Source organism: Panthera leo, chromosome B3 (genome assembly GCF_018350215.1).
Source record: "Panthera leo isolate Ple1 chromosome B3, P.leo_Ple1_pat1.1, whole genome shotgun sequence".
Lineage (NCBI taxonomy): Eukaryota > Metazoa > Chordata > Mammalia > Carnivora > Felidae > Panthera > Panthera leo.
The window spans coordinates 38,132,369-38,156,265 of NC_056684.1; the positions used below are offsets into that span (position 1 = coordinate 38,132,369).

At 49.8% G+C, this 23,897-nt stretch overlaps 1 protein-coding gene across 5 annotated transcripts in view; it reads right to left on the reverse strand.

The window, feature by feature from the left end:
• Nucleotides 1–23,897, reverse strand: part of SMAD3 (SMAD family member 3) — a 119,993-nt gene that overhangs the window by 65,486 nt on the left and 30,610 nt on the right. The window contains exon 1 of one of the 5 annotated variants that reach the window (XM_042941644.1): nucleotides 2,553–2,572. The exons of the other annotated variants lie outside the window; for them this stretch is intronic. The gene's annotated coding sequence lies outside the window, so the exon portion shown is untranslated. Of the gene's footprint in view, nucleotides 1–2,552; nucleotides 2,573–23,897 lie in introns of those variants that run through there. 5 annotated transcript variants of the gene reach the window in all.

Here is a 23,897-nt window from a genome sequence, read left to right on the forward strand (position 1 = left end):
AAGGGCAGAAGAACACACCCATAACTGCACCCTCCAGGCTACTTGAAGAGCCCCTAAGGCCTACAGACCAATTTCTCTTTTCTAAGAAAGAAAAAAGAAAAAAAAAAAAAAAGAGCATAACCTTTAGTTTATTTGCAAAGTGAAAAAGCTCTCATTTGGTCATTAGACAAAAGACTGCTATATGAATCCAGTGAAATATTAATCACAAATGTGCTTTAATAGATAGATGAATGAATGAATGGATGGATGGATGGACTCTGGAATAAGGCAGATCTGGGTTTCAACTCTAACTCCTCCATTTACTGGCTATAAGTGGACAAGCCAATTTAACCTCTGTGGGACTCCACGTCTTCATCTATAAAGTTCAGACCTTAGACGAGTGCTAGAATTTTCTGTCATGATGAAAATGACCTCTTCTACGTTGGCTAACGTGGTAGCCACTAACACCACGTGGTTACTGAGGATCTGAAGTGTGGCTGCTGTGACTGAGGAACTGGATTGTCCATTTTAATTTTAACTGAAATTTAAACAGCCACGTGTGGGCAGGGGCCACAGTATTACCTAACATAGCCTTCTACTGTAGTGATAAGTACTAGGAGGATAACATTTATAAACTGCTTTGCACAGTAAGTCCCAGAGGAAAATGCATGAAGAGGTGAGGATTTTTTGGTTAAGCAGAATATCCTCGCATCAAGACATGAGGGCACTAGAAACTGACAGATACATAGACATTTTAGACCTGAAGAGATCAGATATTCTATTGGAATCATTCCTTTAAGTGCATAAACTAAATGGCTAAAAGTCTGCTATTTTACTTACAAATGTTGTCAGCAGATAAAAGAGAGAGCCGTTTTAGGCCAAGCTGGGTTTTTATAACCCTAAGCACCCAGGACAAACTGCCCCATAAGCAAGCTTTCACCCCTCAACAAAACCATCCATCCTAATGGGTGGCTACCCCTCCCCCCAGCTCTAGCCTCCCCAGGGCCTCCAGGGAGCTGCCCACCGAGCAGAATGGAGACAGCAGGCACACCCTGGCAGGGACACATTCACAGTGGGAGAAAGTTGCCCCCGGAGCCTAACTAGGGTCATAAGGCAGCTGGCAGCAGCCCGGGGCAGGAGTGCCCCCCAGCACTTGCTGGCAGCTAGCCTGCGTCACAGACCGACAGGAAACGAGGAGAAGACAACACGGGCCGCGTGGAAATCCCCACCGGGCTCCAGGCCAGAGAGTGACTCAGTGGGGCTGGCCGGCGAGCTGCCCTCCCACCCCTCGGCCAGGACCCGGAGGGGGGGGCTGGGCTGCAGGAAACAGCACAGCCTCTCTGCACAGACTGAGGCACGAAAGCTCTTCAACAATATTGATTACAGTACAGATACCATCACGTCCTGCCTGAAAACATGCCAGGTGGAGGCCCAACATATCAGGTGGAGGTTCAAGGCCCTCTGACAAGAACAAAATGCACTTTTTCTAAAGGGAGGTCTGAGTTCAAGTCCCAAAGCTGCTACAAAGCCTAACGGATCCACTTAAACTTTCCCAGCCTGACTCCTTCCGATAAGACCAAGTGGTACCCCTGGAATCCCATCTTCTCCATGCTGGATTCCCGAACAACTCCATTCTGCTTCCTTCCCAGCCCTTCTGCCCTCTCTACACCCCCCCTGTGGCAGATACTAGTCTTATCCCTGTGATGTGAAAGCATCCTAAACATGAACATTTCTGCCAGGCCTCCCCTTAGCTACTAATGTCACCAGGACAGAGGCCACGCCTTACACCTTCAATGTGAGTTTGATACATAGAGGAGTTTCCATAATCATTCAGGTACTGATCCGGAGAGATGGAACCTGTCCAACTCCTCCATGGCTGGGCCGTCGAAGACCCTCGCTACCTCCATTCCTCACCACTACACGAAGGAGCTCATGGCAAAGTCTGCCCCACACTTTTTCTTTCCCCCATGAGGCACCCAGTGTATTCCAGGGGCTCTTGGACAATGCTAAGCAAAAAGTTTGCTTAGCAACAAAGTTAAAAAAAAAAAAAAATTCCTAGTGAGATGCAAGAGGCTTACTAAATCCAAAGTCTTGCCCTTTGAAATTACTAGAAAAATCTGACCTGTGCTATTTCATTTTAATAATACCACCTCGCCTTGACTTTTTACTTTTAGAACCTCTCCTGGGCAATTTTACCTTTGGACTATAAACTTCTTACAAAATAATCCATTTGCCCCATTCCCCCAAGAGCATGCTGGCTTGAATTTTATGGACGTCTTTGGCAAGTCTCAGATACAACTCGGCCAGGTTCTATGTGTCTGCTGCATGCACAGTTCCATCTAGCTGACCCGCGAAGCATTGAAGGCTCCCCCCGTCACCAGGTCATCTCTTACTCAGGCCCCCCACCTCTGTGGCTCCCTTCCTCCATGGATGAGCCACTCACATGGGTGATCTGGACCTTCTGCTTCTACCTGCTCACCTCCCATTCACTACAGGACTCCACCTCAGGCTGCGGTTCCCAGCCCACCACCCTCGGGGCTAAAAATCCAAAACATGAGCTTTTCACACCTTACCATCCTGGATTCTCAGCAACATTCACTGTTCACGTCGGTGTCACCGTGTACCGTCTCGTGTGTTCTTCTCTCTCCCCATCCCCTCAATGTGGCTGTTTCTCATGCACATGCCCCAGCCTGGCCTCATCTACATGATGGCTCACAAATGTGTATCTCGGCTCAGACCTCTGCCTCGAAATCCCACACCCATCCACCCAGCTGCCTGCTTTATGTCATACATAACAGGTGCTCCATAAATGCCTGTTGCTGTACACAGCATCTGATAAGGACCCCTTCGTGCAGGGCTCTGTTCTAGGCACAACAGGACACGCACGTCCCCGGGCTCAAAGGGAACACAGTGATGAAATGCTTTGGAATCTCAGAAAAAGGGCAGACCTCACCTGGCTGGGGCTCCCCAGGAAGGCACCGTTGACAAGCCAGCATTTGGGGTGGGTCTTGAAAGACGGCTTGGGAAACCAGCATTTTTATCCTCTGAGGTATTCAGGACTCAGCACCCCCACATCATGTTGAGAGAGCACAAAGCCTTACCTGGTTTTGCATCCTATGTTGGAGAAAAACCTCCTAGAGACCTGCATTTTCTAAGCAGAGCTCTTCTGGGCCATTTTTGTGACAAATGGATTTTTTTCCCCCAAATTCTAGCCTGGTATAAAACTGACCTACCTTTTGACCTGAGTTTGCCGGCCCCAGTCCCACCCTCACTCAGTGACGGGGTGTTACCTTCTTGGCAATATCGAAGACCACTGGAAATCAAGTGAAAAAAACCTGACACTTATTAGTGGAAAATGCATTCGATTTGCTGTATTCTAATCCTGGCAGGGAATGCTCTAAAGTGGAAAGCTCCATGCATATCTCTGTCCCCTCTCAGCTGGGCTAGACCCCTTCCTCGCCGGGTTCCCCCACCGTAATTCCCACACGGGAAGACAGTACATGCTGGGCTCTCTCTATTATGTAGAGGACACCCAGCCCTGTGCCAGGCCTGTGCTCAGCACCCACCACAAGCCTGCTCAAAGAATGAATTTCAGCCTCTCAATAAGGAGTTCTAACTATAAATTATTTACATGTTGCACTTAGTATCATTTGCTTTCTATAGTATCACTAAAACATTACCATTTGATCCTATTCCCAGGCATTTCTAAGGTAACAAGAATTCTCTAAAAATCTGAAAATCAGTGCTTGAGAAACCACATCTCTTTCACATGAGCTTGTGGGGCAGGGCGTTCCCAGGAGGGAGGGCAACATCCTCATACCCACCAGAGTCTCATGCGTGGCACCACCTGCCCAAACTCCACTTGGGGACCAGGTGGCTTCCTAATGATCAAAAGAGGACATCCACTCCAAGCAGGGACTTGGGGGGCCTGGATATGAAGACTGCCCCCCTTCACCATCACCATTTCTGCTTTGGGCATATGGCTTCCTCCTCTAAGAATGAAGGAACTGGACTTAGGAGGTCTGAGGCCTCTCCTGGTTCTGACAGCCACTCTCCCACCTTCCAGGTCTGACCGAACCAAGCTGTGCCACCCTGTCCCTAGGGGGCAGAACCCAGAGTCAGCAGTATGGTGGGAAAGCATCCGGATTTGAGGCCAAAAGTCTGAGCCTGTATCCTTATCAGCAATGTTCAGCCTGTGAGACTGCCATGAACTGTATGCGCTCAAAACAGATTATTACTCTTCCTGGTTATTCTGCTAGACACAGCAGCCATGGCCCCAGACCTCAAGGCACCAACCGTCCTCCTAAAGGGGAGAAAAGACATTCACACAGTACATGCTTAGGTGCTGTGGAGTGGGAGGGCCCAGGAGAACTGGGTGGGATGCCCTAGGAAGGCCTCCCGGAAGAAGCAAGCACGGGGATTTCCAAGCAACTTACAACATTTTTCAAGATAAACATCGTATTTATGTGCTTTCTCACCTCCTGACCTTTGCCTTCCAAATCGGACATGCCATTATTTCCAGTCACAAGATTTTTCTAAGACCATGAAGCAGAAAGCTGGCCGGGTCGTTTCCCCAGAGTTGTGAAGCCATCTGCCCAGCTCACTGAACACGTGTCCATTTCCTCTATGCCCAATGGATACCCTTGTCATCAAAGGTCTTCCTCATTTGCTGCTGCTCAGGGATCTCCTGATTCTGCTCAGGAGCCGCTACCTAGAGCCCTCCTCCTCTCTGGCCATCCAGCTCCCAGCACCAGCCACCTCTCTTCCACGGATTTCCCGTGGTACTTACTTTCAAGACTAATCGTGGGACTGTTAGGAAGAACAACAATAACCACATCAGCTCCCCTTTACCACGTGCTTCTCCAGCCAGGCACTTGCTGGCTATGTCACAGTCATGACTGTAGCAAAGCCCACATGCCCACAGGAGGTAGTATTACTGTTACCCACCCAGTATTCAAAAGCTTAGGTCCCTTGCCTGAGTCCACACAGTCTGCAGGGAAGATTTCTAAGCTGCCTTGCAAGGCTCACAGGACAGATCTATATCCTAGGGCAACATTTGCACCCACTCTGTGCCAGGCACTGTGGATATGGAGGTACACATAGCAGGGCTGTGCCTTCGAGGCCCTCACGTCCACCGTCATGCCCTGATTTACCTGGGAGCTGCCTGCAGGCACCTGGCGATGAACTTGGTACCTAGCAGTTACTCCAAAAAGACCTGCTGAAATAAACAATAGGAGATACTAGAGAGCAGTGTCCATAATCCTCCAGGTAGACTTCCCTCTGTTAACTGTTCCTCCCGCATCAGGGCTTCACCATTTGCTTTTCCCTCTCTCCGGTCTGCTCATCAGCCACCTCTTCTCCTGGGGATGCCTACTCACCCCTTGGGCTTCGGCTCAAATGTCATTTCCTCCGGGTTGCCTTCCCGATCCACCACTCCCTCCCCAAACAGAATCCGGTCTCTCTCAGGCTCCCTGTCCTCATTCAAAGTCTGCAATGTGACATTTGTGACCACTGGACTCCCCAGACCACAAGTGTCTTGTCTAGAGGCAGATGGTGCCTCTGTTTACCACTGGATCCAGAGTCTGGCAAAATGTGAGCTGCCAATAAAATATGCTGAATGAACGGATGAAGGAGTTCATGCCATTAAATCTTACTTCAGTCTATCACTCCAAGAGGGAGGCTAACCAGACATCATCACCACCCCCACATCACTGCGGAGGCCATAGTGGCTCAGAGGACATGTCTGTCAGCTGGGGTCAGGGACAAGGTCAAGACTGTGGCCAAAGTACCCCAAAGGAGACCATGGCTTTTTCTTGTTGGATTCTTTGACAACTAGCCCAGCTCTGAGCACGCAGATTTGGATGCCAAAGTAGTACATGGAAACAGCAAGGGAATGATCTCGAAAAAGGTGGTGGTGTTAAGCATCACATTTCCATCACAGCAGATTCTGGAGGAAGGCCACATCTGTTTGCATTTGGCTCTATTCTACCTGCTCTGTTCTGAGAACACAGCTGGGTGCTAGAGGGATACAAAGAAAGGTATGGGTGAGACTTCACCTCTGGGGAGAAAAGACGACTTCCTTCTTGTCTCATCAGGCAGATAATGAAGAGCTAAGGTGTTCCTGGAGACACTTAGGGCAGCTAGAGTTCTAGGAATTCTAAGCTTATTGGGGCAACTCGATACACATTTGCTCAAGGGCTGGGGCCGAGCAACGGAACAGGAGTCAGAGACCTGGCTTCTAAGCCCACCTCTGACCCTGGCCACCTGGGGACGCTGGGCAACTCAGTGCCCCTATGGGCAGAGCAGGGCTAACAGCACCCACCCTGCCTTCTTCACAAAGCTGTGGCCAGACTCAAATGAGACGGCAGGTGTGAAGTGTTCTTTGCAAGCTATAGGCAGTAATCAGACATCCATATTATTATATCATTACAAGGTTGCTCCTCGCCCAGGGCCGATGGTGCAGAAGGTGATCCTGGTGGGGGTGGGGGGACGAGGGGTGCTACTGGTTGACAGCCTCCCCCATGGAGGCAAATGCAACTTTAAAGGAAGCTGCATCTACCTGTCAGAAAGAATGCTGGCCTCTCCACCTCCTAAGTTAGATACAAGCTGGGGGCCAGCAGGTAGAAAAGGACAAAGAGGGAACAAAGTCAAAGTCAGGATTCCCTGGGCTGGAGCCACATCTTTGCATGCCATTGCAGGACTTAGGGCGGGTGCCTTATGAAATCTGAGCCTCCATTTCCCCATCTGTAAATTGGGAACTAAGGATAACCTCCCTAGAGGCTGCGTTCAGATTAAAAGCAAACAAACAAACAAAAAAACCCAGATTCTACGGAAAAATAGTAAAGCCCTTTGGTGGGAATGGGATGGAGAGGGCCACTGCGATACCGTGAATGTATTTCTCATCTGTATTTGGTCTTTGTCCAGGGTTCTGGCCTCACAGCTTCTGAAACCCTTGGATTTTTCTGTGATAGGAGCAATGAGGGAATCTTTCGTTAAGTTAACAAAGGTGACTTGTGGGCCCCACCCAAGGGCACTTTGCCTGGGGGACGAAACTCATGATTAGAGGATTGGAACTTTCATTCCTTACCCCTGCCAGCTCCCTGAAGGGGAGAGGGGCTGGAGGTAGGATCAGCCAATGGCCAATGACTTAGTCAATCATGAGTGTGCAAGGAAGCTTCCATAAAAACCAAAAAAACAAAAAAAAACAAAAAAAAACCCACCAACTAGGGAGAATGGTGGGCCTGAGGGGGTGGGGGAGCTTCCGTGTCCTTTCCCTATACCTCGCCCTACATATCTCTTCATCTGGCTGTTGATTCATATCCTTTAATAAACTGGTAAATCTAAGTGTTTCCCTGAGTTCTGTGAACCACTCTAGCAAATTAAAGAATCTAAGGAGGAGGTCCTTGGACCTCCAATCTATAGCCACTTGGCCAGAAGCACAGGTAACAACATCCTGGGGCCTGTGACTGGCATCTGAAATGGGGGGAGGGAGGCAACCTTGTAGGACTGAGCCCTTCACCTGTGGAATCTGATGCTGTCTCTGGGCACGTAGTATCAGAATTGAGTTGGATTCTCAGACACCGGTAAAGGTGTTTGTGGGGAGAAACTGCCCATTAGGATTCCCGCCCCAGGAACCCTACAAGAGCCATCCAACAGAACATATATAGTCAGTTAAAGGTGGCTTACTCCTCACCCCCAGGGAGGGAGCCTGTCTGGGTGGGCCATCCCTGTGCCAAGCATAACCAGAGCTGGCAGTTCCCTGGTTAGCAAATATTTTCTCCCATTCTGTGGGTTGTCTTCTCACTTTCATTCTCTGCAAAGTCACTGCCATCTCCCTTACCCAAAGTTTACCCACTGCTAGGAGCAGGATGCAAGAAATAACTTCTAAAATGCAGCCAGGAGCCAGCCAATGCCACTTCTCTACCTCCAAATGAGTCCCAACTAATCTCAACCTGGTGGGGGAGATGTCACCAAAGGATGTAATAAACATTCTGAATTTCAGAAAGAATTCAGTCAAGACCTTTTTTTAAAGCACCTTCATGTCCTGTCCTAGGCACTATGAGGAGGCGTGAGGGAAAGAAGATGCAATTCTTACCTTCAAGGAGCCATCAGTCCAAAGGGGCAGAACGAACACAAATGAAATAATTATGTCCTTTAGAAGGTCTTGTTCCTAGGACATACAGGAGAAATTCTCTCGTGTGGCAGTTGCTGAAAATACTTGGTTTCACCCTGAAATTTTTCTTTTTTTTTTTTTTAATTCTTAACGGACACTTATGTTACTCTTGGCAGAGGTCACATTTCTGTCTTTCTTTTAGCTATTAGGAAGCTCAGAGCCAAATTTGCAGGCCACATCTAACATCTCACAAGACTATAGTATGCAATACTGGGTCCTAACATTACCTTTATCTCATCTTATTTTCCTATCCCTTTCTCCTTTCTCCCCCAATTTCCTGATCTATCTCCATCCCTCTAAATTCACTGTACTTCTCAGAGTTACTTCCCATTCTTTTTTGGAACAAGGTAGGTTGTGAAAAATACATTGAAACAGTTGACTAATAGTACAAAACTTCAGTAATCACGACTGGCCTAAAGACAGACACATGGATCAACGATCAACAGACTAGCACTGAGAGTCCAGAAATAAACCCTCACTGATTCTCAACAAAGGTGCCAGACAATTCAGTGGGGAAAGACCAGTCTTTTCCAATAGTGCTTGAGCAACTGGATATCCATATGCAAAAGAATAAAGTTGGACCCCTACCTCATAGCACATGCAAAAAACTAAATCAAAATGCATTAAAGACCTAAATATAAGAGCTAAAATGATTAAAAAAAAAAAATCTTAGAAGAAAGCAGGGAGCTGATTTTTGTGACCTTGAGTTAGATAATGGCTTCTTAGAAAGGACACCAAACACAAAAACATAAACTGAGCTCCATCAGAATTAAGAACTTTTGTGCTTCAAAGGATGCCATCATGGAAGCGAGAAGACAACCCACAGAATGGGAGAAAATATTTGCTAACCATCTGATGAGGAAACTTGTGCCCAGAATATGGGTGGACACTAACAACAACAGAAAGACAACCCAATTAAAAAACGGGCAAAAGATCTGAAGAGGTATCTCTCTCAAAAAGACACAATGGCCAGTATAGAACATGAAGAGATACGCAGTATCATTAGCCATTAGGGAAATGCAAATCAGGACCACAATGAGATACTATTTCACACCCGCCCAAAGGGTAGCCAAAATAAGAGACAGACTATAACAAGTTTTGGAGCAATCAGTCCCCTCATACATTGCTGGTGGGACTGTGATACGGTGCAGCCACTTTGTAAGAGAATTTGGCAGTTCCTCAAAGAGTTAAACACAAGATTATCAATTCTTGCTATACAGCAATTCTATGCTTAGATATTTACTATCCATCTAATGAAAACATGTGACCACGGAAAAACTTATACACAAATGTTCACAGTAGCATTATTCAGAACAGCCAAAAAGTGGAAAGGACCCCAATGTCCATCAATTGAAGAAGTGAATGGATAGGGGCACCTGGGTGGCTCAGTCAGTTAAGCATTCGTCCGACTCTTGATTTCGGCTCGGGTCATGATCTTACAGGTTCAGGAGTTCAAGCCCCGTGTTGAGTTCTGTACTGACAGCGCAGAGCCTGCTTGGGATTCTCTCTCCCTCTGTCCACCCCTCCCCTGCTCTCTCTCACTCTCAAAATAAGTAAATAAACTTAAAGAAAAAAAAAAAAGTGAATGGAGGGGCGCCTGGGTGGCTCAGTACGTTGAGCATCAGACTTTCGCTCAGGTCATGATCTCATGGTTCATGGGTTCTAGCCCCACATCGGGCTCTGTGCTGACAGCTCAGAGCCCGGAGCCTGCTTCAGATTCTGTCTCCCCCTCTCTCTGCCCTCCCCAACTCGTGCTCTGTCTCTGTCAAAAATAAATAAAAACATTTTTAAAAAAGTGAATGGATAAACAAATGTACATCCAGACAATGAAATGTTATTTGGCCATGAAAATTAATGAAGTACTGATCCATGCTACAACACGAATGAACCCTGAAAACATTATTTAAGTGAAAAACTACAGTCACAAAAGAAAAGTCCACAGATCATAGGACTCCATTTATAAGAAGTGTCCAAAAGAGACAAATCCACAGAGATAGAATGTAGGTCTCCAGGGCTGGGGGAGGCAGATGGGCAGTGGCTAACGATGGGTATGAAGTTTCTTTCTGGGTGATGAATACATTCTAAAATCAAATCATAGTGACGGTTGTACAACTCTTAACACACTAAAACCACTGAATTATACATCTTAAAAGTGAATTTTATGGAGTATGAACCATTTGCTAAAAAGGCGGTCATTTTCTTAAAGTTTGAAGTTTGATTAAACAAACTCTGGAGTTGTGTTCATAGTAACGTACTGATGTTGGTTTCTTAGTTTTGACAAAGGTACCATGGTAATGTGAGATCCTAACATTAAGGAAACCCGGGTGAGGGGTACGTGGGAACTTGGTGTTATTTGCAATTTTTCTACAACTGTTCCTAAATTAAACTTATTTTTTTTTTAAAAAACAGCTGATCATGTAGAGCTCACAATTACAGAATTACTTAATCAGGCTTCCATGACTGTAGTGTAGTTTCCTTCTGGACCATAGCAGTGCGAGGGCAAAGACAGTCCACCAGGGTGTGTACAACGCTGATGCTCAATGAACCACAGGCAGAAGGGCTGAACTAACAATAACAAACACGGCCCTCTTCCCTCCCAAGTCTCAGAACAGCACTGTGACCCAGGGAAAGAGACAGCCAGAGACAGCATCCTCCCTCTCCCCCTCCCCACCACACCCCATCTCATTCTGTTTATATATATACCCTTTGTTCTGCACAACTCACCAACCTGTAAGTCCAAATCTTCGGACATTTCCTGCTGTAGGCTGGGGTCATGGGAAACCTAGCCGGGCATTTCCTGACCTTGCCTCCCCCGGCAGAGGTGGTAACTCGAGTGCTCCATTTATCCTTGCATACCCCTTGATTTGAGCTCTTAGACCTCCACATGTTTATGAGTCTTATCCCCAACAGAAGTCCAAGGGTAGTGACAGTATCTTCTTTATTCCTCTACTTCCAGGGTCTTACACATATACACCCAAGCAATGAACGAGGTAACTAATCCATTCATTAACTGCTGACCTAGACGAGTTCCCAGGGCACACAGTAGCATCATCCCTAGAGGAAATCTGCTGATTTCAGGCAGAGAGCCCCTAAAACACCAAACCCCTCTTGGTCCTCTCTTTCTGGCATGGACATCACCGGTGGGGTGGGGTTTTGTTTGCTGAGAAGCACTGGGTTGGTTTTCCCACTCCGACTAGGCTGGGAGCTAGGGCTTCTTGTTATCCAGAGACACGGGTGGGTAGGGAACCGGGCCGTGGAGCGAGAGCAGGCTTGGCTTTGCATGCTCCACCAGGCAGATGGCAGCCCGGCTTCCTGTGGGGCCACGGCCTGCTGACATCACTGAGGGGCCGGCAGCACGCAGGGGGCATGCGGGTGTCGCAACTGCAGGCAGCACGCGGGGTCATGTGAAGTTCAGCACTGGGGCTTTCTCAGGCCATTGGGTTTTACTCATCCCCTGTCCATTAAGCGTGTTTCTCCCTCTCTCGCTTTTCTTTCTTTGTGTGCGTGTGTGTTTTAATTATTCGATGGCTCTTGGCTTGCTTTCCTAACCCCAAATTAACATTTCTCTCTGCTACTGAGAAACTAGGCATTCCACCCACTGGAAAGCAGTCAAAGAGGCCACGGAGAATTCCAGCTCTGTGCGCGAATGTTGGGGACAAGGCCCCTATCCAATCGTCAAGGAGGAGGATCTGAGAATGAGAAGCAGCAGGAGAACAGAAACTCTTAGAAGCCACGTGGTCCACACGCCAACCTTGCACCCATTTGACAGATGACAATCACGAGGCCCAGAGCACCGCAGTGACTTACACAAGGTCCCCCAGCCCCAAAGAGAGCAAAATGACTCAGCTTTTCAAAAGCTCCACTACAAGCCGGTCTCAGTCCAGGCAAGCTTTCCCGCACACAGAGAATTTACAATGGAAATGGTGTCTTGCAAGTTAACAAGCCATGGGAACTTACTCATTGCCAAGCACCAAAAGTTCCAAAGTGCATATTCACCCCCTGTGTTCATTTGAAAAGTATTTAAGTGGCTGCTCTATCAGGCACCATGCTAGGCTCAGAGGACATGAAGGTGAATAAGGACCACTCCCTCTGCCTTCAAGGAGAATCCAGGGATGAGACACAGACCAGCCCATGGAAAATAAATCTATTTCAAATGTGCCTTGACTTATGGAACATTCATTACAATAATATCGCTTTGATCTTTATAATTTTACCTTTATCTCCAATCAGTGAAATCTCTACATGTCCACTAGTTTTAGTTCTTCTCAAAGGAAAATGAAACTCAAGGGTCTATTTTCAGTATATTAAGTCATAATCCACAGGGCATACATGAGGGCCCCGAGCTCGGTTTAGAACCCCTGCAGTCCAGAGAACAGAGCTCACACAAGGCAGAGACCACCCTGTGGTCCAGATGAGCAACATGCAGTGAGCGACCTGGGCGCCAGCACCCTGCCAGCCTTTGACCCAGAGATCGGCCCCACAGAGCTCCTGCTCTCAAGAGGCTTACTGTCTAGGACTGAAAAGACAGACCCAGAAACACAGAATTTTTATACATCATGCTGCCCGCTGAGAACTCAGTGTGCTCGCGCGACTGTGGGAATCTTCCAGGCTCAGCATGAGGCAAAGCAAAGAGGGAAGAAGTGGCCTGGGGCAGGGAGAGGAAGGTATAGACAGGACTCAAGTCAGAAGAGGGATTCTTGACTGTTTTGGGCAAAGAGTGATCATTTTTAATTCCAATGATTTTCAAAGAACCCTCCCCCAATACTGTACTTGAAATTATTTACTCCACAGATGATATTAGTGTCCACATGGACCCTGATCGTTTGCATCAAACATGCAACCTAACAATCTTCAACTGCCAGGCTGGGAAAACTCTTTACAAAGCCCCCGAGGGCAAGGCTGAGGGAGAGATGGGAGATGACCTCAGGGGACAGACCTCAGGGGACAGGCCGAGTTGTCCCCGAGGCACCTGCAGCTATGGATGGTTTCTAAGTAGGGAGGTGCCAGAGCATGATGACCTTGGGCACGTGGGGAGAGCAGATCCAAGGGGGTGGGAGGGGAGGCTCAGTTATCCAGGTGAGGAGGTGACTTTCCATACCGGACATCAGTGTCCTGGAAGCCTCTTGCCCCCCAATAATCCTCCCTTCCAAAAACGAAGCCAAGATCACCCACTCACTTTCAACAATGACCATCCTCTTTGTACCCAAGCCTCATCCTTTCTGCCTGCATTCTCAGGCCACATCCACATGGGGGAGGTGAGGGGAGTCTGGGTGGTACACGGCACAGGACACGTGAAGTGGGTTGGGGGTGGGAGCGTAGGTTCCGAGGAGACACCACTCCCCTCGCCCCCCGGCAGTGCACTGAACACAGCTGCTCAGGCAATGATTGGGGTGCGCAAACCACATGACCTTGACAGGGGTGGGAGGGGACCCGGGAAAGCGCTCTCCAAGAGGGATGATTTTCAGCCTTTTGCTGCTTCGTTGGCCTCAACCCACAGGTGACCACAAACTGCATCAGTGACAAGACTCTCCTCTGCGGCACCTTGGAAAGCAAGAGCTGATCAATCTCACGCCGTGCAGAGGGCAGGTTGCTGAAACGGTGTGATGGGGTGGCCACGCCCCTCTCCCCAAATAAAGCTCCCTCTCCTGGCACTACCATGGCCACAGTGCCTGAGGTTCCCACCATTTGTCATTCCTCTGGCATCCAAGGCCCAAAGTCGGACTACATCAAATGCTTCCTTGACACATGAGTCACTAAAATCTATTTCTTTCAAATCCACGTAGTAAACATTAACAGAGGGCCTGCCCATACCAGGTCCTGTCCTGGGCCTCGGGTGGGGGAGGAAGATGACTAAGGCCTGGGCACTGGAGGCTGGAGGAGTAGGCACGGAAGCCAAATTGTACAGACAAAGCCTTACAAACCTGGCCAAGGAGACTAGCCTCTGCTTGGGCTCACCAGAATATTCCTGAAGAGTCTTAAACCACCAGGGAATAGGTTTCGATGCCATCATTTTGCATCCCCTGGGGTTATAAACACTATGTCATTAGCACCTTTAACACCTAAGTGTGAATTAGGTAATCAGAGGAAGTGTCACCTTGCAAAAGACGGAGATGTGGGACTGATATATTTTGATGCCAGAGGAGTGATGCCAGGAAGAAAGGGTGCTCAGTGGCCACTCAGTGGGGCCTGGAGAGTATGGGACAGGCCCCGAGGGAACCAAGGTGCCTGAGCAATGGCAGCACAAGCGGACACATCCTCCACATACAATTCATGCCTACAAATATTTACTGTACTCCTCAGTCCTGGGCCCTGGGCATGGTAGAGAACAAAAGAGATGGTCCCTGCCCTCCAGGAGAAGACAGACAGTAGACAGATAACCACACAGATTTAGAACCATAAGCTGGGATAAGATCTACAAGGGAAAGGAATAGGGTGCTAAAAGAGAGTATATCAAGAGATAAAGTTTAAATGGGGGCAGCAGGGGGACAGTGAGGGCTCTCTTAGGAGATAATAGTTAAGCTGAGACCTGACTCACATCAGCCGAAAACTGTGGAGAAGAGCATTCCAGGCAGAAGGAACAGCATGTGCAAAGGCCCTGAGGAAGGAAATGTAAAAAGGCCAGAGTGGGGCTGAACGCCCAGCTAGAGGTGGAAGCTGGACAGGCAGGTCAGGCCAGACCCACAGCCTCATTAGGGATTCAGATCCTTACCCTCAAGACAACAGGAAGTCCCTGAATGATTTTTAGCAGATGTACAAGATAATAGGATGTACATTTTATAGAGATCACTCTGGTTGCCAGTATAGGCAGAGAGACCAGTTAGGAGGAAATTAGGCCAGAGATCCCCTGATTTGGATGAGGCAGCCACAGTCAAGATGGGGGAGCCAACGGATATAGATATTCTGGAGGTACAACCACCAGGGCTTGGTGATGGACAGGATGGCTGGCCAGAGAGGGAAGACAGTGACAGGGAGGACCTCCCCAAATCCGGCTCAGGCACCTCAGTGGATGGTGGGACTTTCACTGAGGAAGTGGAGGCTGGGCAGATGGCAGGGATGAGCAGGGCAGATCAACACTTAGATTTGGGACATGCCCAAGCAAGGCCTGGAGAGGTGGCCCAGCAGACATGTCGACAGGGGCATGAACAGGCCCTGTATGCAGCTTCACGCAGAGATGGGTCACTGGTGGTTGAGAATCCCATGGGCTCTCCAGCCAGGCCATCAGGGTAAGAGAATTTCTTGGCACCTGAGCCCAGATGACACATTCCTGTTTTTCCCTCTTGTGTCCCATCAGAGAGAAAGGCTTTCCCTTTTCTGGAAGTGTCAAAAATGCAGCACAGGAACCTCCTTCAGCTGCCAGGGTGACTAATATTTATCACTGGTATATACAGTAGCCATTCTTCACGGCCATGAAATTCAGCCACAAGCCTCTCAAGAGCCCTGCCCAAGCTCAGCCATGCCTCAGCATTCCACAAGGCTGAATAATACCCCTTGCTTCCCGAAGGGGTTCTGCTTACCTTACATGCCAGAAGCTTCTCAGTGCCCTGCACTCACAGCTTACAGGTCAGGGTCCAGGGTCTCCCCTGTGGCACGGAGGGACACTGTGACCTTGCCCAGCCTGCGCCTCCAGCCTGAGGTCCTACTGCAGGAAAGAGGTGGTACTTCCCTCCCTGTAGACAGCAGGGGAAGGACAGGGATGGCAGGAATTTCCAAAGGACCTCTGCCAACCCTTTGGTTTTCAGAAGAGCAAACTGAGGAGCAAAGAAACCAAGTAGCTTTGCCCAAGGTCCAACAGCAGAGCTGAGACAAAAACTCCAGGCCAGGGCTTACTCTCTGGGGTCCTGAGCAAAGGGCTTGGGTGGGTGAGATGGTACTGTGGGCAGCTTGCCAGAGAGACCCCTGGGGGAGACCAGCAAGCAGATCAGGATAAACAGTCACTGGGACATCCCACAAAAATCAAACTCTCAAAGAAGACCGCACGTGGGATGCCATGCCATCTGTCCTCCCCCAGCAACTCTCCAATGAGAAGCAGGCAGCAGGGCTAAAAGAGAAGGAAGAATCAGGCCTCAGGAGACTGATAAAAGGCTCCCAGGCACATGGGGAGGGGATCAGGTGCTCCTCAGAGGCAGCTTTCCACAAGAGCCCAGCTCTTAACAGAAATGGTTTCATTCATGCAACACGGTTTATGAATTTATCTATGCCCAAAGGTCTCTGTGAAGGGAAGCCCACAGAGGAAGTACTTTCTCATGTGACAATGACCATTGAGGAAACAAGATAACAAGAAAGATAGCACAGGACACAGCGATCTGGTGTCAGCTTTGCCATTTGTGCCAAGCCTCCTGCCAACGTTATCTGCCTATGGCACCTGCCAGAACAGAAGGGGCTAATGGTAAATCAACTGGAAAAAGGGCAATGCCCACAGGTATATTTTTTATCACTTAGTATGTGCAGAACAACGCTGAGTCCCTACCGGGAACTGAGGGAAGAGAGGGCCTACACTCTTTTCCAGGCACAGATACTCTTAAATTCTGGAATATGGAAGGGTGATCACAAAATGCAGAAGGACAGGACAGAGAGGCAGCCTCAAATGGGCAGTCCTTTCTTCCTAGAAGCTCCATCTTCTATAATCAGACACGTTGGTTAGTAGTTCTTAACCCATGACTTCATGTTTATGTGGACACCGTCCTGAGAACTGGGAGTCATTCATTCATTCATTCATTCATTCATCGAGCATGCTGCAATACCAGGCACTGTACCACACAGGGTTTAGGAAAGTTGAGAAATACCCAAGCCCTGCCCTGCCTCCTCTGCAAAAGCTCTCAGCTGGCAAAAGCAGGGATGGGGTGGGGAGGGTGAAAATCCTGAAATCCGATCTTATCTATTTTCCTGCCTTTGAACACCACCACCACCACCAACCAGCAGAGGCAGGAACTTTTGAAAATAGGGGCCTGTTACCCGCTGCTCAGCTCCTGCCCCCTTTCCTTCTTCCAGATTTCCTGCCTCCCCTTCTGTACCATCACCTCAACCACCCTTAAATGTCAACACCTCTGGAAAGGGTGACAAAAATTCTGCCACCTTAAATGGTGCAAACAGCCTCTCCCGTTAGTTCAAGCGAGCGTTTATGGAGATCTAGCAATAAGCTAGGCACAAAAACAAGAGGTCCGGCACAATCACTTAAGGGGACATCAAAGCTGCAATAGCCAACCCAGAAGCGTGAGCGGTTGGTGGGGGGGAACTCTCCTGATGGTTTTGGCTGAGTGCCAGCTACACACGAGAGGGGAGCCCATGCCACCGCCCCGTCTTCCCCACAGCTCTATGACCACCGGTGTCAGAGCTGGGAAGGGTAGTCAAGTGGAGGCAACTGAGGCCCAAGGATGGTGAGTGCGTATCAGGGGTCCTGGACTCTGGGTCAGTGGCATACACCAGCTCCCCGCTACTCCTGAAGCCCCTTGCTGGACCCAGCATTGATGTCAAGGCCACAGTTCTTGACAACCTACCCATAAGACCATGAATAACTCGTATCTGCCTATCTCTTTGTGGTTTTCCAAAACTCTCTCCTGGTCATTGTGGTAGCCTTTGATAGAGGCTGAATAGATCTTACTATCCTCATTTTGTAGGATGGAAAGTGAGTCCCAAGGTGCCCCTTGTTTGAAGCCATGTGGACCGGGGACAAGTACCTAGGCCTTGGAGGATATTATCCACTACTCTTCTATAAGAGGGAGGGGGGTTATAAAAAATGAGCCTAAGACACAGCTTCTGTACAGGAAAGTTGGCACTCCCATCTGGGTAGATGAATGACAGACACACAGTCAAGTTACTGATCATGGAGAGGGCCAGATTGACACATTCAAAAGTATTTATGAAGCATGTACTATGTGCCAGACCCGGGAGGTGATTCAGTAGACCATTTAGAGAAAAGGGAGGTGGTCACAGTGAGCTGGGATAAATAGTTAAGGAAGATCCAACAGAAGAGGTGGGGCTCATTCTGGGCTTTAAAGAAAGAAAGGTACAGGGGCACCAGGGTGGCTCAGTCAGTTAAGTGTCTGACTTTGGCTCAGGTCGTGATCTCATGGTATGTGGGTTCAAGCCCCACGTCCGGCTCTCTGCTGACGGCTCAGAGCCCGGAGCCTGCTTCAGATTCTGTATCTCCCTCTTTCTCTGTCCCTCCCCTGCTCATGCTCTCTCAAACATAAAAGTTAAAAAAAATTTTTTTTTTTTAAATAAAGAAGGGTACAGAGAAGTCTAGGAATACATCCCAAGAAACATACAGGCGAGCCAAAGCAAGGTGGTGGGGTGTGGATACAGCAGGCTGGGGAGGCGCTGTGACGAGTCTCATCTGGAAAGAATAGAGGCCCACAGAGAAGGCAAACCCAGAGTGGTCGGCTCTGGAGGACTTTAAGTACCAGGCTAAGGGGACCTCATAACCTGCTTGCAGAAATGTGGTTGGTGGGTTCTTTCCAGCCCCATCCGAGACCACTGCCTGCTACAGACCAACCAGGACCAAGGAGCTCAGAGTTCCACCTGTTTAACAGAATTCGCCGGAGCCCTGGTTCCACGGCCCACAGCCCACATGCCTGTATCCCACGCACAGGTCAGCCTGGGCTGGCCCTCAGCTAGCACCTTGGGCAAACACAAAATCTCTGCAGGTCAGGAAAACAGCTGAACATTCACAAATCCCTTTGTGCTCAAGACAATGTGGGTGTGAGGCATCCTTTTAAAAGGGCCACATTTCACACATTCTAAGTGGTTTTCACACGTTTCTGTGCAAGTGCATGACTGCTGTATGTGTGAGCATAATGCATTTCAAAAGGGAAAAAAACAGTGGGTAAGTCTGACTCATCCTACTCCTCTGGCTTTCTCCTTTCTCTGAGCGGGTGCTCTCTCTCTCTCACTCTCACGGCATTGCCCCAGGACTCCAATCTGAACGGCACAGTGGGCCTGGGGGTCTGCAGGATTCATCGGGTCAATTGCGCTCCCTCTCGACGCGTGGCCTTCCAGGTGACCCGTGAAAAAATGCAATTACACTGGGAACTTCGGGAGGACAGGGCCGGGCTTCCCCACACCACCTCAGGGCGGGCACCTCCCAAGCCCATTTGATGGCACAAATAAATGCCCATGCACTCGAGCCTGGCGGCCCAGGATAGAGGCCCCCTGGAAAGGGGGACAAATGCCACCCCATGACTGCAGACGTAGACCGGTGGGCATCAGTCCTTCGAGGGGTTCTTTTGGCCCCTCCCGCCCTTTGGTTTCTTCAGTCACCTCAGGAAGAGCCTCCGCTAACAAAGCACATTAATGTCCATCACCTCGCTTGGGTGCTCACCCCGACTCCGTGATGTGGGAGAGGCCAGGATATTCTTTCTCTTTTCCTTTTTTAAAAAAAATTTTTTAACGTTTTTATTTATTTTCAAGACAGAGAGAGACAAAGCATGAGCAGGGGAGGGGCAGAGAGAGAGGGAGATACAGAATCCAAAGTAGGCTCCAGGCTCTGAGCTGTCAGCACAGGGCTCGACGTGGGGCTCGAACCCACCAACCGTGAGATCATGACCTGAGCCGACGTCAGATGCTTAACCAACTGAGCCACCCAGGCGCCCCCCAGGACATTCTGTAGGCCACTTTGCTAGGGTCACATCACCAAAGTTAAGATGCGGCTCTTGTCATTGTTTGTCCATGGATCCTACCATGAGGAAAACTAAATTTCCAAGACTCTGAAACCTCATTTGCTTCCTCCTCAGGATTAAACACATGTTTAAGTCAGCTACTGTTCAGCCTCCTAAATGGCAGTGCCATCATCATCGACACTACGTGGCCACCAATCAGGACAATATGCCAGAGCCCGACCTAACAGGTAAGGCAGGCCGATCGGCTACATAACCAGAAGGGGGGACACCCTTTGCTACATGTGAAACCTTTTCTGACATCCAAGCATTTCAACAGCTCACTGACTTCCATACATAAATATTACTATAAGCTACAGTTTCATTTACCCTGTGCCGGGGCCAAGAGGGTTTGAAAGCAGAGTGCGCACAAATTAGGTACTGGAAAGTTTCTTATTTCCTGTCGTGTCAGATGTTCACAGTCAAAAAGAAGAAGCGGTGTCACATGGTGAGTCTCCCATCGAACACCAAATGCGTGTGTTTACACATAATTAGTTCCTTTTGCCAAATGTCAAAATTGAGTAGCACAACTGGAATTGTTCTAGACACACACACAGGGACACAGCCCAGGTCTTTGGCGGTTTCCACGAAACCGCGCCCGGGGCCTCCTGACAGCTGAACTAATCCAGGTGCTGTCCCCCCACCCCCAGCATAGGACAGGCTCCCCCAGTATCCAAGGAAAGCACAAAACACCAAGTGGAACACGGCTGAACCTCAGTGGCCCCGAACGTACCCCGTGATGTAAAGGGGCCACAAAAACCCACTTTTCCACTGCAGTTTTCCTAATGGAAAGTGAGAAGGCTGGGAATCCAAATCCTAAGCCCGGGACCTTCTCTGTGTCCTGGGGCAAGCCATTAGGCCTTTCTGGGTCGCTGGTTCCTCATAAAGGTAGAGGCTGAATCAGAAAGCCCCAATCGGGCTTCGGCTCCAGTGTCCACAAATGACCCCTTCCCTTTCTCGCTCATCCAACACAAGCACAGGAGAACCCAAGCTGGTGAGAGGGGACACCAGGAGAGGAACACACTTTTAAACACTGCATGTCGTGACTCAACGCACCTAACAAAGAGATGCCATTTTAAGGCGTCCAATTCAGCGGCCATTCAGTTCGTGCAGTGTCTGCAACCATGACGTTTATCTAGTTCCGGAACATGTTCATCACCCCGAAAAGGAAACCCTGCACCCACGACACAGTCACTCCCCATTTCCCCTCCTCGACCTCTGGCAGCCATTCATCAGCCTTCTAGCTCTACGGGGTGTGCCGACTCCGGATATTTCACCTAAATGGAACCCTACGGCAGGCAGCCTGCCTTGCGGGCCTGGCTTCTTCCACTCCGGGTCGTGTTCTCGAGGTTTCATCACCTGCGTCGTGGCACGTGCTTCCTTTCTCGGCTGAAAAAAATATCTCATTGTATAGAGGAATAGGCCTCTGAACTACCCAAATCCTTCACCGACTTCGGTACTAATTGGGAGCAATCATTAAATGAGATAATGTACGGGACGTCGTGGGAACACAGGGAGCGCTCAGCGAGCGTTAGCTTCGTCATCCTCGTCTTCACCACCCCAACAAAAACTCCTCTAGCACGCCTCACCGGTAGCGCGTCACCTCCTCTGGCTCGGGACTCACCGGCCTGGGTGCGCCCCCCACCCCCCCACCCCCCCGAGGCCACCCCCAGGTCCCAACTTCTCGGAGTAGGTGAATCCCAACATTCGGCACACGCGCCGGATCCTTCCCCGGTTCTCCCGCCTGCGGGAACCCCTTCTGAGCACGCGAGGAGGAAGCAGGGACAACCGGAAGCGAGCAACACCAGCGGGCCTCCTCTTTGGCACAGTCTTGCCACGGGAAGTCGACCAAGCTAGCAGTGTCGGGGAGGTAGCGTAATTCTTCTTTGCTCCAAATGGCCACCCCCGCCCCGTCACGTGATGGGTTTCCCGTCACGCCCAAGACCTCATTCCGGGGACACACTCAACATTCGGCAACGGATGTTTGCTTCCCCCTCCACGTGAGGGGCCCGTTCGGCCCCGGAGACAGAAAGGCCGGGGCCGCAGTTCACGTTCCAGCCCCGAGCCCTGGGACACCAAGAGCCACCTGTGAGGGTCCGTCTGTTCTCCGGGAAAACACGGAAGGCGCGCCCGCTTTCCCGAAGGCCGGCGCGAGAATCCACGGTGCCGCGGAGGTGTGCCGTATCATTAGCCAGGACTACCGTGTCCGCATCTGCGAAGCGTTTCGACGCACCGACCCGTCTTTACGGGTAGCGCGAACCTCCCCACTGGTCCCCTCACACACCAAGATGCTCTCCCCACCGGGTGAGCCTCCACGGCCCCGCCCCCCCAGTCTCCATCCGGGTCTCCTCCCACACCGAGATCATCTCCCCTCCCGCTGAGAGCCTCCACGGCCCCGCCCCCTAGTCTCCATCCGGGCCTCCCCGCTGAGCCCCATGGGTCCCCAGGGCCCCACTGGGGTGTGTGGGACCCGGATGCCCACTTTCACCTGCCTTCCGGGGACCGCGGAGGCCTCCGCAACCAAAGCAATCGCTCCCCAAGTGCTCTGTGGCCAGCTCTCTCCCAGCTCCCAAAGCTTGTTTTCTTTAATTAGCTCGCTGTGGCAGGAGAAAAACGCGGCCCCACCCTCGAAATGAGCAGATCTGGGCCTCAAATGTACTCTGTGGTTTGCCTCTGTGCTGCCAAGCTGTTAGCCAGGGAGTAACTAGCTACCGGGGCTCGGGAGGCAAGGGGTGGTAAGAAACCCCCGCTACAGTAAGACAGGCCTTTCTCTTCCCAACATCTGACATCTGTCAGCCACAAGGCTGGGTTGTGCCCCTTCCTGAGTCCCTGAAACCCGCGATTGTGGTCTCAGTCAGGGGACAATTCCAAATTCCGCGGCTTTTCTTTCTCTCTTTCCCTCCCTGTCCCCTTTTCCTTCTTTTAGAACCTGCTCATGGGGGCAGTTCATGCTACATCCAAGTCTGTTCCTCTCATCTCGCAGATGAAGAACTGAGGCCCAAGCAAAGCAACGGCTTCTCCGTTGCTTCTGGCCAGAGCGCGCACGATTTAAATCAACAGAGGATTCCCCATAGAGCTCTTCCTAACACAGCATCTTGAATTTAAGCTTGTGAAAGCCCTCTCTCTGCCTGTGTGCCCTCCACTGGGCCTCATGCTGTAGAGCAGGCAGTCCATTTTACAGATGAGTAGAACAAGGCCTGGTGGAGAAGGGACTGTTGTCACTTGTCTCATGATTAAGGGGGAAAGGGGAGGACCCAGATCAAACTCCAAACACTCTAATTCTCCCCTCATGCCAGTAACTTCTAAATCACACAGTTGGAAGAGCTGCTTAGAAGTCTGAGGCAAAGTTTCCATAAGCATCTGTACTCGTAGAATCTTGAAGTTAGACCTCAAATGCTGGGGTCCCCAGAAACTACTACTTTGATCCTAGCACTTCTAGGGATGGTTTCTTCCTCCTTCACCATCATGACCGTTGCAACCATTTATTCGACATTATGTGCCAGACACAATGTTAACTCCCTCCCCTGCACTCTTCTAATACCCTAGGAGGTGGTTACCATTATGCCCATTTTATAGATGGGGAAACCAAGGCTTGAACAGCCTGCCCAAGATCCAATAACTACTAAAGAAGTGAAGATAAGATTTGACCCAAGAATCCAGCCTCCAAGAGGCTCACACTCTTACAACTATAATACAACAGAGAATCACCTGGTGAAGAAACAGATCCAGGAAGACATGACCTGCTCAAGGAGACCAAGCCAGAGCTGGATTCTACCAGAAGCCTCTCTCAGCCCACTTCTTGTTCATGCCTCTAACACCTAGCAGCTCAAAATTTCCCAAGAGTGAATGCACAGTAGGCCCCAAAGTACCACCAACAGGACTGTGCATGTAGCCTCTGAAATTCCTCAACTGCGGTCCCTATCAACAGACCCACCAAAACCTGAACAGCCTAGAATCTTCAGAGCAAGTGACAATGCTCACTTGTCCGTATGTTGTTTCTTGGCTCTGTGACCCAGAAGATAGTATGAGAAGACCAAAGATCTAGCAAATGGCCTGCGTGTGCAAGACGAGCTTGAGACCGCCAGCCCCAGGAT